The sequence below is a fragment of the Pinus tabuliformis genome, chromosome 1_1 (genome assembly GCF_031772625.1).
Source record: "Pinus tabuliformis cultivar Carrire ecotype Pingquan chromosome 1_1, CPIR1, whole genome shotgun sequence".
In the NCBI taxonomy this organism is placed as follows: Eukaryota; Viridiplantae; Streptophyta; class Pinopsida; order Pinales; family Pinaceae; genus Pinus; species Pinus tabuliformis.
In genome coordinates this window covers 609,203,342-609,218,636 of record NC_142297.1, presented here as the reverse complement: position 1 = coordinate 609,218,636, position 15,295 = coordinate 609,203,342, and the positions used below count along the sequence as shown (strand labels likewise).

Here is a 15,295-nt window from a genome sequence, read left to right as displayed (position 1 = left end):
CCAAAATCAAGAAGAATAACAATCCATGATGATCATAATGACTCTCCTCCCTTCCTTTTATAGATTCTCTTTGGGGCTTTTCCCTCCTAAATTCAATTTTGAGTGACTAGCAAGTTTCCCTCCATTTGCCCCAAATTTAACTTTTATTATCTAATGTTACCTAAGTAACATTAAATAATAATTTCCCCCTTTTTAAATGACTATAGCCTACGGGGTTAGATCCATGTTGCATTAATCATTATCGGGATAATATTGGCGCGAGGAAAAAACGGAAAAAATCGTAATTATCGGGAAATAATTGGAAATAATCGAGAAAAAATCGTTTGGTACAAAAATATTCATTTTTTTTCAATTTTTTTAATATCTAAACCATCTAAAACACAAAATAAATACATTGACACGTAAATATGATAAAAGAACTAATATATAAGATGTTTCATATAATTTCTAGTGCTAAAATCACACATAACATTGAATCATGTCCTGAATAGTAAGTCCTGACTCTTGAGTCCCAACTCAGCCTCAAAATATGAACAAAAAATATAATAATGTATCTCATCATGTCATAATGTCATATACAATAAAATGAAGAAAATAACTAAAGTCTAATCCTATTGATTTCCTTTGTCCCTCTTGTGAGAAAATGCCACAACTTTCCCTTTCCCTCTAGATGTAGATGCTGATGCTGGTGCTGGTGGAGTTGGCAGTGGAGTCTGCTATGCTCTAGAAGCTGAAGAACTAGAAGTAGGAGCTATAGGAGGTAGACCACGTCCTCTACTGGTGGCAGGGGTAGCCCGGGCAGGTGGTGTCACCTAGAAACATTACAATCTCCCAATCTTGAAATCCTGAAAAACTAATAAGTCTGCTGGATTTTGAATAAAATCTAAAATTTTACTTTCTCCATATGAAATCCAATGAGGCCGGAACCACTCTCAAACATCCTGAGTCATTTCATGGTAATGTTAAAAATTTAAGTAAAAGGATGAGACATTCTCGTTTTATTATTTAACATTACCATGAATAGCATATCAATACTAGGGCCTAGACTTGATCATTAAGCTGCCCCACTCAAAAATCATTTGTTTCTTTAAAAAAAAATTGCATTTCAAACATTTATTATCCCTTAAAAAACCAAAAAAAACATTATAAAACCTCGCTGTCGGAGACCCCCACAATAATTTCGATTGTTATCGCGATAAATTCGAATTTATCACGATAATTTCATAAAAATTGGCTAAAAAAAATTTCTGGCGATAATTTCCTATAATAATCGCGATAAAATCGGCATATCGAAAAAATCGCGATAATCGCGATTTTATCGCGATTTTCACAACACTGGGTTAGATAGGCTACTACATCCTCACTTGGTCAATTAATTTGAAGAGAACATTACATTCCCCCCTTCCCAACATTGTTTGTCCTCAATCAATTGCAGATTCAGGTGCTGCAAGATTTGTTCCCCTTCCCATGTGAAATAACAGATGGCCATTACTGTCCAGATAATGCAAGTATACATGGTTGTTCCAAGGATCTGCATACCTGAAACTTGACCACCATGTTGAAATGCCTGATGCTTAAGGATGCTTGTAGAAAAAAAGAAAATAATGGTAGAACTACAAATCCCATTAAACATCCAGCCAAAACTCCGAGCGGAATGGAAGAGGATATTATGCAGTCCTTATACAGATGTGGAAACTGTAGGTAGAAACGTGCAGATACATCTTGCTCAAAAACTCCCAATGCAATAATTGGAAGTGAAGTAAAAACAACATTGAAAAGTGACATGTATCAGTCACTATATGCTACTTGTCCAGAAAATGAAGCTTACGCTTCAAAATAAAACAAGTTAGAGCCAAGGGTAATGTTCTTGTAGAAAAAGTAACACGTCATAGTTGCTATTCGTCAGTTACACCAACGGCCATGTACAAGAAACAACCATTCAAGGAAACAGAACTGAGCTATGGCCAATTCACTTGCCAGAACGGCCTGCATACCTTCAACATTACTGATACCAACTCCAATATCTGCCTCCTGAAGCACGCCTACATCATTGGCCCCACCACCAGTTGTTAATATGGTTTTCCCAGTACCTTCCTTAACCAGTCATGTAACAAGCGCTTTCTGTTTTGATGAGACTCGGCAGCAAATAACTGATGCACAGCCAATAGCCACACTCAGAAACTTCTCTTTGATTTCTTTCTTCAATGCATATGCAAATGACTTCCCATCAATAATCAGAGCAAGCACGTCATCATTGCCCCATACTGAACTCACTTGTATTTGTCCATCCCTTATTTGTTTTCATACACTTTCCCTGCAGACCCTGGAAATGACTTCCTTGTCTCCCTGTGGCTCTACTACAATTATCTCAGGTGTATCCAATGTGATCAGTATTTTCTTCATTTCTTGTCTCAGAAAACTGCATGCAAATCCAATATTGATGAAAGTTTCCAATTTATCTCCAGTCAAAACCCAGATCTTAATACCAGCCTGTGCTAGCTTGGCAATGTACTTAGGAACCCCCTTCTGCAGTTTGTCCTCGACAGCAGTTGCCCAACAAGAATCAATTCCATCTCAATTTTGTCTGTGACAGCATCCACTTTTGCATACCAGTCTGCACTTGCAGTATTTATAGCCTCCATAAATTCATCATTCCAGACTTTGTACTCCCCTTCATCAAGCTCACGGTATGCAATTGCCAAGGTTCTTAACCCAGCATCAGCATATTTGCTTATATGAGTTCTTGTGGCTTCCTCAAACTCTCTTCCTTGGTTCTTTGACAATCTTTCAAAAATGACAGTCTGCACCCTTGCAAAATAGAGACAACCAATCCTCCTCATTCCTTACTATCACGGAGATTCCTTTTTGAGCACTATTAAACTCCAATACATTTAAGATTTTGTACTCACTCTACCTGGTCAAGGGTTGGAGCTGATTCATGAAGCATAACGCTTGTCTATATACGTTTGAAAAATTCAAAGCCAAGCTCCCTTGCTGCTACAACAAAAGTTGCTTCATCTGGTGACTCAGCTTCGTAACTGATTTTACCAGTTCTTCATCTTCTTCAGGGATTGCAGTTTGGAAAATGGCCAAAATATGGAAAAACACGCAAATAACATCTGCATGCGGCTCCTGCTGCCAATGTCCATATATGAGGCGTTTGTCTCTGAAATTGAAACCTTTAACGCGATGTTTCATCTCCATTCCAGTACTGACTTGATCATTTATATCAAGTTCTGCAGCTCTACAGCATCTTTTCCTAGCCTTCCTGTAATATCCCTGTCAGGAGGTTTCCCTAGTGAAATCTTTCCAAAAACCTGGTCATGCTTATTCAGCAATAATTGAATATCTGCCTGATACTGTTGGTTGATATCTGACGACTTCTGACTCATAATTAGACATTCTGCTCCACAAATTATATCTCCATGCCTGAATATAGCCCCCATTCTCTTAGTTGACTTGATACAGTTCGAGGATCACCATTGGACATACCCCTCAACACTACCTTATTGCAATTTGAGACCCTGAGTTCCATCTCTATTACTTGGTAGTTCATTGAGAACTTCTCCAACGAGTGTAACCATTGTACCCCCAATACAACATTGGTGTCTGCAAGATCTACTACATAGAAGTCATCGGTAAATGTGTAATTGCCCAATGTCACGTTCAAGCATGGAATCCTCTATGTGCATGTCATGTTGTACCCATCAACCACCACAATGTTAAATCCCTCAAACTCCTATGTGGGAATACCTCTCTTTGCCACCAAAGCTACATCAATGAAGTTGTGAGTTGCCCCACCATCGACCAAAGATGTGACTCGTTGTTCCTGTATGACCCCTTTGATCCTGAAGTTGTAGTATCTAGGGACTCTAGAAAGAGTGGCAATAGTACCACCCTTAATTCCCATACAAGGTCTCTCATCCCCTTTGGCTTCCTCATGGGACTGCTCCTCCTCTTAGCCTGCTAGGCTCACTGCTCGGTGTTGGCATTATATCTTCTTCATTGTTGTTGTCTGACGTTACCTCAATATAGTGGACCTTTCCCTTGCCCAAGCATCTGAGACCTGGTTCCCAAGGTTCCTTGCAACTGAACTCGCTTTGAGTCTCGTCATCCAACCTATCCTTTCCAGCCCACTCTCTCTGAAATGGCATTTTATCTCAATTCTTCCGAGCGATAGTTGTTTGGATGGAAATTTAGCTTTAGGTACGGCATCTTCCATGTCTCTTGTCCCAGTGATGGCATCTTGTAAGGTGGTGGGTTTGAAGGCCTTGACCCAACCATGCAATGGTTCAGCTAATCCTTCTGTGAAGAGGATGATTAGCCTCTGTTCAGATATGTTTGTCACCATAACAGCTACTCACTAAATTTCTGAAATGCAGACATCTAGTGTTCCGGTCTACTTGAGTTGTGCTAGCTCCCTGAAGTATATCTTCGAATCTTTCCTGTCAAACCGGTCTATCAATCTTTGTGTGAAGTCCACGTAAGTAATGTTAGAATGTCCCAAGGTGACCAATCTGTGGTATCACCATTCATGAGCTTCTCCTTCCAAATGCAAGGTGGTGAATTTGATGGCCTCTGCTTCCAACATTGGGTTAAGTTGGAAGTAAGTGTCTAACTTTTGTACCAAAGACCATGCCAAATATTTTGACCCATCGAAGGAGGGGATGGACAATTTCCCAACCTTGCGTAATAGATCATAGTTTCATTGCATGCCCCTATTATGGGGCCTATTTCTATACTTAATGTTACTGAACTCCATAAAGGTCATGGTTGCTCGAACATCCTCTTCTAGTGACGCATGCTCTTGGAAATATTCTGAAAAATCTTCGTTCTATTCTATAGGTCTTTGGTTTACTGATCCCTACCATCTAGAAACTGGGGTAGTAGAGGTCTAGGGTTCCTCCTACTAGTTTCCCTTGTGTAGAGATGTTAAAGAGACTAGGATTATGGTTGTTGCTTCCTTCTGCAAGACTCTTACTACCTCTATTAGATCCATTAGCAACATTGTTACCCATATTACTTAGATTTGCCAAAATCTGGGTAAACAATTGGGCCATCTATTGTTGCCCTTGTGCCATCAATTGAACCATTTGTTGCTACCCTTGTGTCATCTATTGAGCCATCTGTTGTTGCACTCTTGCTAACTACCCTAAGATTTCAAAGGGGTTGACCTCTGGTGGTTGCTCTAACCTATACAGCATGACTGAATTGTCAGTACGCTTCTTCTTCTTGATTATAATGTTTTCCCTATCCTTCGAGAGCATCCAGAAATCATATGCTCACAGGCTAGCAGGATACACAACTCTAATACCACTATAATGTCCCTCTTCGAAAGATTACCCTTGGGATGCAATGTTGGGTTATGGTTTTCAAAAACACATGAAAGAATTATATTTCATAACAGTATTGCAATATTCATCAAATGATGCTCCATAATGAATACACAAGTAGTATAGTAAAGTCCTTTGAGAGCATCCAGAAATCATATGCTCACAGGCTAGCACGATGCACAACTCTAATACCACTGTAATGTCCCTCTTCGAAAGATTACCCTTGGGATGCAATGTTGGGTTATGGTTTTCAAAAACACATGAAAGAATTATATTTCATAACAGTATTGCAATATTCATCAAATGATGCTCCATAACGAATACACAAGTAGTATAGTAAAGTACTCAATCAACAGTTAATTCCACGGGCACCCATTACGAAGTAGGGTTGATTCAACAGTTTACATTGTACAATAGCCAACAGTCTCACAATAGGAATATCAAATTAAACATGGTTTCTAGGCTTACAAACTGTAGATGTCTCCTTGCTACCACAAAATCACACCAATGGACTTCACCGCTACCTTGCACACATATCAACCATTGTTGCCTCCTGATCGTGGCTCTCTAGGCCACTCGCTCCCTTAGAAAAATGGCTTTTAGGCCCTCCATTGCCTCTAAGAATTAGGCATCAGCCTTCCGCTACCACAAGAAGATATTCTCCAGCCTTTAGGTCACTCGATGCCTCAAGAAAATGGCCTACATTGTCTCAGAAAGTTAGGCCTCAGTGTTCTGCTGCCACACGAGGATATTTACCAATCTTTAGGTCACTTGTTGCCTTAGGAAAATGGCCTCTTCGCCCTCCGCAACCTCAGAAGGACTAATTACAGCCCTCCCTGCCACGGGATTTAAGCCCTCGCTTGCCTTAGAAAAGGAGTTTGTTGTCTCAGAAGGATTAATTCCAGCGTTGTTGCCTCAAAAACTAAGATTCCAACCCTCACTTGCCGCAGAAAAGATGGTTTGCTACCTCAAAAAGAGAATCCTCCAGGCAGAATTTGGTCTTGTAGCAAGAAGATAAAAGAATTGGCTAGAGTGGAATCTTTCACCACCGAAATCAATAAGAGAAAAGGAGTCTCAAAACACTCCAAAAGCTTCAACCCATAATCAAGAAGAATAACAATCCATGACAATCATGATGAATCTCCTCCCTTTCTTTTATAGATTCTCTTTGGGGCTTTTCCCTCAATTCAATTTTGAGTGACAAGCAAGTTTCCCTCAATTTGCCCCAAATTTAACTTTTACTATATAATGTTACCTAAGTAATATTAAATAATAATTTCCCCCTTTTTAAATGTCTAGACTCTATATCCAATGGGATTAAATCGGTTACTACATCCTCCATTGGGCAATTAATTTGGAGAGGACATTACATAGAGAGCCAAAATTACATTATTGCAAGGTCTAATTGCTAGAGTCTTTGATTGTGGTTCAGACAACTAGGAGTTGAGATGGAAGTCATCTTCTATTTTGTTTGAGCATTGAGAAGAAACCATTCCTAGAAAGAAGGTGATCCAGCCCTAGGCACCAAGTGAGGAGAAGCTTTACCATAGAGAGCCAAAATTACATTGTTGCATGGTCTAATTGCTAGAGTATTTTATTGTGGTTCAGACAACTAGGAGTTGAGGTGGAAGTCATCTTCTATTTTGTTTGAGCATTGAGAAGAAACAATTCCTAGAAAGAAAGTGATCCATCCCTAAGCACCAAGTGAGGAGAAGCTTTACCATATCTAAATCCACTGCTAGAGCCCAAATGCTAGAGAAAAGGAGAAGACGAAGTTGTTGCTACGACATGCAACTATCCACAAATTCAGGGGTGAGTCCCCCGAAAGAGGAAACATTGGTTGAATGCTATGTTCTAATCGTTATGACACATAGGAATGGAGATATGCATGTTATTGCATTTCATTAACATAATACACATATAAATGGATGATCTTAACATTTGGATTCATCTTCCAAGAGATAGATCTCTTGGAATCTCGATGACTATTCCTATTCACTTGTGTCTTTTCATATTCCTTCTCAAGCGAATAATACAAAATATCATAACCCTAACAGATTATGTTTCCAAGATTCCCCCTATTAATCAGAAGGGGTGTATGTGAGTCCAAGCAAAGAGATAAAATCTAGAAGTAGACAGTTACCAATGGTTGAATGTGCTTCGCATTTGGTGGTTTTGGGATCACCACGAACCAAATGGCTAGCAGAAACTAATGTCTTCTACTAATTGGTGGTTTAAGGATGACTACAAGATTCGGAACTTGGCTCTAAGACTTAGGATGAAAATAGTGGTTTAGGATGACCACAAACTCTAGAACTTGGCTTTGTTGCCGCTCAATTTAGCAGGGATCCTAGGAGGGGTTCCTAAGGGATTACCACTAGATCAAGTGGCAACAATGGGACAAGGACCCACTGTCACCTCAGTCGATGACCCCTGCTCTTTACGAACTTTCACCGATGGGAGGAGTCTCGGGTATAGGGAGATCTCAAGGAAGGATAATCTAATGATATGGTGTTTAGTGATCTGTAAAGCCCATTCACAAGAGAGACTCAAATAGTAGGGTTTTCTTGCTTTAGAAGCAAGGTGAAGGGCTCTCTAAGAAAGGCTCAAGGGATGCTTAGACCTAGGGTTGAGGAGTGCTTCTTGATAAGAAGTGTCCTAGACCAAAGAATCCTGGGAGAATAGGGTTTCTAAGCAATCCTTGTGGAATTGGAGTGACAAGGTTGTGGGACCACAAAGAATCCCAAGTGTGCCCAAACAAGGTAAAAGGTTCAGAGTGAAGCTTTAAACAAAGGGTCTTGACCAAGTGAGGGAAAAGAAAAGGATAAAGAGATGGGATTTGACTTTGTTGTTCAATGCAATGATCCTTAATGAAGCCACTAACCAAAGGCAAGCTAGGGAGAATGGTTCTCGAGCTAGGGCTTGGAATATCTTGAGATTCCACCGTCGGATTGTCTTCAAATTTGGAGGACCTCTCAAGGACACAATTCTTGACCAATTTTCATCAACTTTGGATGGCTACAATGAAATTCTTGTGATGCTCTAGAAGCCTATTAGGTTTGGGACTTAGAGAAAGAGTTGAAAAGGATTTTTTGTTTTGGGTGATCACCTAGGACTAGACCAATGCCTAGCCTATTGGGAGATTGGAGTCAAGAATGAGATTGATTCTAAGTCTTCACTCTATCAAGGAGCCTAGTTGCAACATTGCATGCCCTAGTGAAGCAACTACTTAGCAACATAAAGGATTTATACTTCAACTTGCCAAAAGAATGGAGTTTTAGGGTTAGGCTTCAAAGACAACCCCTAGGAACATTCACTTTTCCTTGCCCAATGAGTAACGCATGCAATAGATCAAGACTACAAGCTGATTTAATAATTTCGCATAATTTAGAGCAAAAACAGCTTCATGATGCAGTATTCCACACATTAGACATTTAATGAAAATTTTGCATAAAAGGAAACTTAAATGGCAAAAAAAGCATATCCATCTAAGTTGCAACAAGCATTGAAATGTTTTGAAGTTTCCAAAACGGGTACGTTTAGAAATGTCACCTCCCAAAAAAAAATGTCAACCGAAACGTCATATACATACATATATATATACAACTCTAAATTTTGTTGCTTTTCCCCAGTGTTGATAATATCGCCGAAATATCGGCTATATTCGCCGAGAAAATATCGCGATAGAAATATCGCCGATATTTCGGCAAAATATTGCGCGACGATCTAAAATATCGCCCAGCGACAGTCAAAAATTTCCGCACGGGTTATAAAAGTCCAATTTTGGTTTTTTTTCAATCATTTTCATTTCTGATTGCTGGAGAAGGAAGGGGAGAGCTATGTGCTTGCTGCCAAGGAGGGTTTGAGTGTTCCATAGCTATTATCGCCACCAACAACGAAGATTTCATTGATCTAAGCTTCAAGAACAGTGAGACAATTTCATTTCTTCCATTAACAGGTATGTTCAAATAAACCCCTATTTTAATGAATTTTTTGTTAGTTTTAGGATTGTTCTTGCTTGCCTATTTGCCTACAATCATTTTGCTTGATTTTTTTTCCATTTGAAAAGATTTTCATGCCCATGAGCAAATGCAAGGGTTTTAAGTTTTTAAGTTTTCAAGTTTTCTCCATATTTGGAGAGCAAACTCCATTTTTTTTAGTTCATAGCTGCAGAGGCTATTTATTAATTTTATTATATATTAGGGGTTCATCTCTATAAAATTTCTTCACCTTAGAAATTAGTTTCTTATTGTGCAATGTGAAGTTGTGAACAGTGAGGTAGGTTTACCGTTTGCCTATTTCTAAAAGTAAATTCTATGTATGAATTTATGAAATTTCAAATGAATTTATGAATTTTCAATTTTCAATTCACATTGCAAAATTGCAAATTTGCAAATAATGTAGCAAAAAAATTGTTTTGTAAAATGATGTGGTTATTAGTATTACTTATTAAGTTACTAATTCCAATTTTTTTTGGTGCCCTAGGTTTGAGTTAGCCCACTACAAAATACAAATATGCCAAAAGCCTTGGACCCATTTTGGGAGTATGGGAACCCTGATGGTGGGACAAATCGTGCATATCTTACATGCAAATTGTGTGGGACCAGGATGACAAGTGGGGTTACACGATTGAAATACCATCTTGCTAGACTCAGTGTACATGATGTTGGGGTTTGTACAGTTTCTAGTCCAGAGCTTATACAAAAAGCTCGAGGCAATTGATGAAAAGGACAAAAAGAAGGAAGAGGCAGAAAGAAACAAAGTTGAACGTGCAGGTACATCTTTCAGGATATCTTCTCCTAATTTTGATGTTGAGGGTAGTGGCCCTAGTGGGAGGAGCTCCACAGCTGGCACACCATCACCTGCTACTGCTAGTGCGACTGCGAGGTCATCATTTTTTGTTCCACGAACAGGACCTGGAGCACAACCTGGCATAAAATAGTTTGTTAAAAAGAAGGAGAAGCAAGAAGCAGATAGAGTCAAGGGGAGGTGTATTTTCTGGAGCGACTTACCTCTCAGCATCACCAAAACCAATCCATTTTGGCAGCCAATGTGTGATGCTATTGCTGTTGTGGGCCCAGGGTACAAAAGTGCCACATATGAGGAGTTGCGGGGGCCAATTCTTCAAGCAGAAAAGCAGGACATCAACTCTAGATTGGTGGAGTTGAAAAGGCATGGGAAGTTACTAGATGCACAGTGATATCTGATGGTTGGACAGATGGGAAGGGTAGGACCCTTCTAAATTTCTTGGTACATTGTCCTAAAGGTACCATGTTTATTAAATCATTGGATGCATCAGAACATATCAAATATGCAGCAACAATATGTGAGTTGTTAGATGGGTTCATTCGGGAGATTGGTGTGCAGAATGTGGTGCAAGTTATAACAGACAATGCAGCTAATTATGTGTCTGCCGGCAAAATGCTTATGGAGAGGCATCCCACATTGTTCTGGACTCAGTGTGCAGCAGATTGTCTCGATTTGTTGCTTGAGGATATGGGGAAACTCTCCTTCATCAAGGAGGCGGCTGATATGGCTAGGAGCATCCCCAAGTTTATTTATAACCATGCTTTTGTTCTTAGCCTCATGAGGAGGTTCACTAGAAACAAGGAGTTGCGGCGTCCTACCATTACACGTTTTGCCACAAACTTTATTACTCTTCAGTCTTTGCTTCGATGTCAGTTTGAGTTGAAGCAAATTTTTGTGTCTGATGATTGGTGTAATTGTAGATACAACAGGAGACATGACGGGAAAGCCATTGCAAAAATGGTGTACTCTGAGACATTTTGGCATGGAGTAGAAGAAGCATGTGCAGTTAGTGAACCTATAGTAAAGGTTCTTAGATTGGTGGATGGGGAGAAGCCTGCAATGGCTTATTTGTATGAGGGCATGGATAGGGCCAAGGAGGCCATTTGTTCCTATTATGCAGACAAGGGTTCTGTTGGCCTTGATAGGCAGATGATGTTATGGGATGTGATTGATAGTCGGTGGACAAGGATGCTTCATCAATCCATTTATGCAGCAACACTCTTCCTCAACCCCGCATTTTCATACAAATGCAACTTTGATTTTGATGGAAAAGTGATGGAAGGGCTCCATTCCTGTATTCAGAGGATGGTACCTGATCCTGAGCTTCGTATCAAAATCAATCGCGAGATACAGTGTTATCGGGATTGTGTTGGCTTATTTGGCTTTGATGATGCTATTAGGGAAAGGACCCTCCTCATGCCACGTAAGTGACAAGTCATCACTCATTAGAAATTAGAATTTTCAATTTAGAATTTCCTTACTTATAATTCTATTTTTTTAAATTCAATTATGTAACTTTTATTTGAAAGTTTAATTATGTTTTAAGTTTTTGAATTTTTTATTTCATTATTTTGTTGTAGATATTCGGTGGCGAAGATATGGTGCAAGGGCACCAAATTTGCAGAAATTGGCCATACGAATCTTGAGTCAAACATGTAGTTCTTCAGGGTGTGAGTGCAATTGGAGTGTATTTGAAAAAATACACACCAAAAAGGGCAACAGGTATAACTTTGAGCTCAAGCCTTCAGTTGAGCAATTACACTTATTGTAATTTTTTATTTTTAATTTATGACCTTCAAGTGTCAAGAGTCAAGAGTCAAGACTCATTACTTTTTTTGACACTCTTATAGGTTGGAGTTCGCACGCCTCAACGATTTGGTGTATGTGCATTACAACATCCGACTTCGAGTGAGGCAAATAGAATCACCAATGGATCCAGAATCCAGATGCCATTTCCTTAGACAATATTGATGTAAATCCTTTTCCATTTGTTGGTATGGAAAATATGGCTGCAAAATCAAGAAAAACCAAGAATGAAGACCACCTTCCATTTTTGAGGAAAGGCACCACCAAATTTCCATTTGAGAGTTCTATTGGGGGACAAGCAGCAAAAAGAAGAGCAATTACACTTAGTCCAATGGAAAAAATTTTTCAAAAAGAGAAACGGGAAGAGCTTGATCTCACCATTGCCTTCTTTTTCTATCAAAACTTCATATCATTTAATGTTGCACGCTCACCTATATTTATTGAGATGTGTCGAGCTCTAACTCACGGGTCTCCATCATGGTATGTGCCTCCTGGTTCAGAGAAACTTAGAACCACATTGTTGACGAAGGCAAAAAAAGAGGTGCAAAAAATGCTTGAGCCTATTGTAGCATCATGGCCAACATCTGGGGTTAGCATTGTTTCTGATGGATGGACAGATCCAGCACGACACCCAATCATCAACTTCATGGTGTCTTCTTTGAATGGTCTTGTTTTCTTGAATGCAGTGGATACACTTGGAGAATACAAGGATGCATAGTTTATTGGTGAGTTATTTATTAAAGCTATTGAAGATATAGGTGTTGATTCTTGTGTGCAAATCCTTACAGATAATGCACCTGTTTGCAACGTTGTTGGCATGATTGTGGAAGCTAAGTATCCACAAGTGTTTTGGACACCTTGCATTGTCCATTCATTGAACTGAGCACTGAAATCCATTGCTTCTGATGTGCTTTGGATTGGTAACATTATTGAGGATGCACGACATATCCGTAACTTTGTGCAAAATCATACAAATGCCCTCACTATCTACAAGGAGTACACCAATCTATCATTGTTGAAGATTGCTAATACACGGTTTGCCTCTTCATTCATGATGTTGAAGAGGGTTTGGGGAGGTCAAAACAGCTCTTGGGTCCATGGTTATTTCTGAGTTTTGGTCTTTTTGGAGAAAGACAAATCAAGTAGCCTTTAAAAGAGTGAAGGACACAGTGCTAGATGATGCTTGGTGGGAGAGGGTAGATCTAATTATTCAAATCATGGACCCTATCATTTCTTTGCTTCGATTTGCAGATACAGACAAACCCATCCTAGGAGAGGTTTATGAGGGATGGGATTCCATGATTGAGTCTGTGAGGAGCATTATTCTACAGAGTGAGTGCCCCGAGTATGAGACATAACCAGAGGCCTTCTGTGATACTATACAGGATATTCTTGTCAGCAGATGGGACAACAATTGTATACCTTTACATTGTTTGGCTCACTCATTGAACCCAAAATACTACAGCCATGAGTGGCTGAATGGTGGATCTTCCCGCAGATTCCCTCTTCACATGGATAGCGAAATCTCACAGGGGAGGAAAGAGGCATTCAAGCGGGTTTTTCAGGATAGAGCATTGCTTGATGAGGTGGAGGATGCCTTTGTAGAGTTTTCCACCGGCACTGGTCGATTTGCAGGATATGATGTGATTAGAGACAGGGGGCTAAGAAGCCCTATTCTTGGTGGGCAAATCATGGGGCAACAAGCTCTCCTCTTCAGCAATTAGCCATGAGGTTCCTCTCTCAAGTGACTTCATCCTTTTGTTGCAAGAGGAATTGGAGCACATATGGGAATTTGTATAGTGTGAAGAAGAGCAGGCTTGAGCAGTCCAGGGCAGAGACAATGGTGTATGTGCACACCAACCTTCGTCTTATTTACAGGCAGAGGGAAGAGTGGTTGAGGGGAAAGACAAAGATGTGGGATGTCTTTCCTGATGATATGGGTTTGGACAGCAGTGTTGAGTTGGCATTGGCCAACATGGATCTCAATGATCCAGTGCTAGAGCCTGTTAGATTTGATGATGGTGATATTTTAGAGGGGTCATCCTCCACACCAACAGATGCAGAGGCGACTATGGATACAGAGGAGGAGGAGGATGCAGAGGAGAGCAGTGGTGACCATGATGATGGGGACATTGATGCTAATTCTGATGATGACTCTGAGGATTGATGACTACCTATTGCCTTGAGGCTTGTATACCTGTAGTTGTTTTATATTTTCTATTTCTATTTGCCATTGGCATTGCACCAGCACTACCTATGTAACACATTTTGATTTGATGACTTAATGAGAAAACTACAGTTGTCAGTGTCTTTATCTTACTATCTTGTAGTTGTAAGTTGTCTTTCATTTATGAATTATGAATCATGATTTATGTGACCACTGACATGTATTTGAATTTTGTATGTACTATGCATGCTATAGATGAAGATCTATGTTTGAAATCAATGAATTTGTATCATTAATTAGAATTTGTGTAAGAAATATCTAATTTTTAATATATATATATATATATATTTAATAAAATAATATATAACGAATCCTACGTGTCCTATTCCAGAGGGTCAACATGTCCGAATCCGACACTCGAATCCCCGTACCCTATGAATCCCGAATCCCCATGTCAAGTGACTTAGATGGGACCTTGTTCCTCTTCCAAAGGGATGAAAACGTGTTAGATGCAAATGGGTTTACAGAACCAAGTTTGGACTAGATGGAAAAATTGATAAACATAAAGCTCGTCTTGTTGCTAAGGGTTTTTCACAAGTTGAAGGCATTGACTATACTAAAACCTTCTCCCCTGTTGCCAAAATGAACTCTATCTGCCTTGTTCTTTCCCTTGCTGCCTCTTTCAAATGGGAAGTCCATCAGATGGATGCTAAATCTGCCTTCTTGCATGGGGACTTGCATGAAGAAATCTATATGGAACAACCTCCTGGCTTTATACAAACCAGTGTTGAAAATATCGGTATCGGGAAAATATCGGCGAGGGTCCAGAAAATATCTTATCGGCAATATCGGTGAAAATATCGGCAAAATATCGGCAAATATCGGCAAGCATAAAAAATAATTTTTTCAAATTTTTAAATATAGCCGATATTTTGCCGATATTTTCAAAATATCGCGATATTTTGCCGATATTTTCCGATATTTGCCGATATTTTGAAAATATCGCGATATTTTCAAAACAGAAAATATCGCGATATTTTCTCGGTGATATATCGTTTTGCCGAAAATATCGCGATATTTCCGAATATCGCCGATATATCGCCGATATTATCAACAGTGATACAAACAGACTCTAGCCTTGTATGTCGGCTTAAAAAATCCCTTTATGGTCTCAAGCAAG

The 15,295-nt window shown here is 39.5% G+C and overlaps 1 protein-coding gene and 1 pseudogene across 1 annotated transcript in view; one reads left to right on the top strand and one right to left on the bottom strand.

Annotated features, from left to right (window-relative positions):
* Positions 1-15,295, top strand: part of LOC149214753 (zinc finger matrin-type protein) — a 209,884-nt gene that overhangs the window by 175,738 nt on the left and 18,851 nt on the right. The gene's annotated exons all lie outside the window — the stretch shown is intronic.
* On the bottom strand, positions 1,373-3,204 carry LOC149214754 (putative phospholipid-transporting ATPase 9 pseudogene; annotated as a pseudogene).